Here is a 4230-nt window from a genome sequence, read left to right as displayed (position 1 = left end):
AGAGAGGTGTCGAGAGCGACAGACACCAGAGGTGATGTCGGTTGAGGTCGTGGAGGAAAGTAATAACACTAGCAGCTTGTAGTGACGTCCTTGGTGGCAGTAATGGACATTTCTGGACATTATTTGACATAAACCAGTAGCAATTCATAAAACACTCGCTTAATATTTGGTGGTGGACCAATCAACGAAGATGGAGAAAAATGGCGATGAAGCTAAGAGAAACCCTAATATAAAATACCTGGTAGTGCAGGAGTGCTACGATGCTAGCAACGATTTCAGGGTAGAATTGGTTGCCTGAGATGTGGGCTGGGTAGTACTGTGACGGCTACAAATGGCAGCGAAGGTTTGGGATTATGGTTGAAATGTAGTCACTGGTTAGAGAAGCAGGAGGTGGGAGCGAGGTCATGAAGCTGGTGGTGAGTGGTGTGATGGCTAATTAGAGTTGGAGAGAAGGAGAGATGATTGAGATAAGGAGGAAGGTTATATAAATGGTGTAGAAGATAAACAGGCAAGGTTCTAAATAACGTAAGGCGTGACTTGGCGGCAATGTCAAGCCTCAAGCTTTTCCGAGCCTTGGCGAGTCACGGCGTTTGTAAGGCGTGACTTAAGGTGGCATTTTCTATATAATTAATATTTTTACATGTATTTTCAACTATTATTCATTTTTATACACATATATGAGTTAAGGCGGCGTTTTGGCAAAGCTTGGTGGCAGGTGCAAGCCTTGGAGCCGTGGCGCGCCATGACGGAGCCATGGCGAGCTTTTTAGAACCTTGTAAACAGGTATAATATTGTAAGGCAGAAGAAAGGGCGACATGGTAGGGAGTCGTTGGACGGGATAGGAATAAGGACCGGGTCAAAGCCATAACACTTTGACAGGGGCGATAAGAACTTAGTTTGACTTTTTCACACGTTGACCAAACTAAGATCTATCATTTGGTAATGCATAAAATGATTGTAAACAATGCAATAAGGCTTGTACGACTTAAAATTCAGCATTTGACTAAAAATCCTTCATAAGGTAATATATATATATATATATATATATATATATATATAAGTTTATATATTTATACGAGTTATAGAACCTGTATCTTAGGCTCGTTTATGTGCTTGTACTCTATGTTTTATCAACTGCTTAAACAAGTATCTTACGTTCTTACACATACGCTTATCAAATATACTTGTCATCTATCCGTTTATCCGAATTCGTGGTCGTTAAATACAACCTTGGCAGATGACTCTATCTGTCTATCCGTTACTATAAAATTGACTACATGTTTATTACCTAAAAACCAATCAATATGTCTATTTGTACAAATTCGTTATTATAAACTGGACTAGACTTTTATTACCAAGAAATCATGGTTTATATTTGTATCTTTATATGCAACATCCTAAAATTCAAGACCAAAATTTTCATTTTTAGTTTATTAATTCATAAAACCAACAGTATAAAAACATCCATAAAACATCCCATGTCAAAACCAAAGTGCCAATAATCAAAACATGTTATCATAAAACAATATCAGATTGCAATCCCAAAGATCTCATGTGCGGAAAACATAGTGTGATGCGCTGCGATCGAGCCGACTCCTTTCCTTTGAAAACGAAGTACCTGAAACCAAAACTAAAAACCGTAAGCATGAAGCTTAGTGATTTCCCCAAATACCACATACCATACATATCAACATACCGCCTAGCATATCTAGGTGCTGGCCTACCCCTTCGGTCTCTTTTAACAGGATACTATCTAGCATTTAAGCACATAATCGTATACTGTCATATATATATATATATATATATATATATATATATATATATATATATATATATATATATGATCCATACATATATCATAATCAGTAAAGATGTTATGTGCCAAACGTAGTCTTGCCATTATGCCAAGGGCCGTCATAGGGTCTTTCTTGCCAAGTCGGGGGCCACCCCCTCGGTCATTCATACATATTGCCTAGCGCTAACCCCCAGGTCTTCCTACCATACATAATAACATACTGTATGCCAGGAGCCGCCTCATGTTCTTTCATGCATAATGTCTAGGGATAACCCCTAGATCTTCCTATCATACATAAACTAAATAGGCCGACATTGGTGCCTTAGACCCAGACAAATAGTGAGGAGACTCACCTCACACTGCTAAAGTCCCGCGGATAAAGATGTGGTTGCTGGCTGACAGATTCCCAAATATGTCAACATCAAAATAACACCCAATTAACAATTGGGTCCCAATACATATCCATAAGTCCATGCTTGGGGTAAAATACTACTTTACCCCTAACTTAGCTTGATTCAAGCCTAAAGACAATCCGAAGGCCTAAAAGTCAACTATGAGTTAAAGCTCAACATATGGCCTAATTTTCCAAATTGGGCCCAAACCTCCACATGGTCTTCCCTAAGGCCCAACCATTTATTCCAGTCCAAACAATTGGCATTTCTAATGGCACAATATCTCATAATCATAAAGACCCAATTATGGTCCATCTATGGCTTAATTTTCCAAATTAGGCCCAAACCCCTCACATGGGCCTTACCTAAAGCCCATTAAATTATTCTAGTCCATATGATTGTTCTTGGATGGCTCATCAATATCCAAATCACCAAATCCTAATAGAAAGGCCCAACTCAAAGCCCAAGTGAAATTAGGGTTTTCTCATAAAATGATGATTAGGGTTAAGTGTTTCTCACTTAACCCATTAAGGACTTAATCCATTAAGTCCATCACTCTACTTGATAAATCATATGGTGTGATTGGGTGTAATTCACAATCCCATTCCAATGGCCCAAAATGCGGGTCCCGATAAGTCAAACCAATAATTCCAAAATTAGGGTTTTCTAAACCCTAATTAGGGTTTCCAACCCAATAGGCCCAAAAGCTAAGTCCTTACTGTTGGATTAATGTCTAAGTCCATAACTATAAATGGTAAGACTTGACCCGGCTCGACATGGTCCATTTGGGTTGCATGGCATCGGGACAATTGGATGACAAGATGAGGAAAAAAAAAGATACTAGTGATTTATATTAATATATTATAAGTTTTAATATATTAATATATAATCATATTATTTAATTAGTATTGATCAAGAATTAATTTATAATTAATTAAGTGATAAAAAAGGAACTAATTAAATATGGACTCTAAGATATATGTGTGTGATGGGCCAAGTTCATTTAGGTTGGGCTAAGCTTTCATGGATAGTCCATGGAGTGTTTAACCCATGGATCATATGAAATGAAAGGTCATGGGTATTAGGGTTTAACCCTAATCTCCACACTATATAAAGATGTCCTTGGTTGGTGAAATTGACACTAGTGTGTGTACACAAAAGGGCAAGGCCGATTTCACTAGAGAGAACCAAAAGTATCCTTATTCTCAAGGTTATTCCAAGTGTTCACGATGTTGTGTGAACCATTTGAGTTGTCACACTTGGGGCACTAGGCACTCAAGCTTCATGAAGACAAGTTACATGATAAAGTTATGTATTCTATCTATTTTATTACCCAAGTATCAAAGATTGTATGCTATATAGGGTAATACCTTGGAATATTCATATTTGCATGTATAATAGAGAAAACATAGATCCAAAGTATTTAGGGTTGCATGTACACCATAGGAGTGTTAGAATGCTCATAACCCAACACTTAGATCCATTAGGGTTTCATTAGACCCATTAGAGTTTCGTTAGTCGGGCACCACCCACTACCACCTCGAGTAGTGATGGTCAACAGTAGCTCATGGCAGCGGCCACCACCCCACGGTGGTGGTTATGGTTTCTAGTCCATTTTTTGTCCAAGCATCCAAAAAGAAACTAAATGCAAGCAAAAGCACACCGCCACCCAACACGACGGTTGGTGGTGGTAGGAGGCGGGGCCACCACCTTACGGTGGTGGTTGTGAGTTTTCTTTATTATATTATTCACTAATTACAATTTACAATGATTTAACCCAAAAATAAACACACACACACACACACACTAATAGATGAACACACACACAACCACCCTTATGGTGGCTGGCAGTGGTAGATGGTGGCAGCTACCATGGCTGGCGTCCATGGTGGTTATCTTTTCAGTTTTCCAGCCATCAAACACCACATACAACACTCCATCAGAAATAAACACGTACAAAACACCAAAATCTACATATCCATCGCTAACAATGCACCAATCTCGGACACCGCTGTGGTGGCGTGAGGCAGTTAAACGGAAAAG

Source organism: Lactuca serriola, chromosome 1 (genome assembly GCF_051521515.1).
Source record: "Lactuca serriola cultivar US96UC23 chromosome 1, Lser_US96UC23_V15, whole genome shotgun sequence".
NCBI classification, from domain to species: domain Eukaryota; kingdom Viridiplantae; phylum Streptophyta; class Magnoliopsida; order Asterales; family Asteraceae; genus Lactuca; species Lactuca serriola.
The sequence above is the reverse complement of the archived record's forward strand: the minus strand, read 5'-3'. Positions refer to the sequence as shown.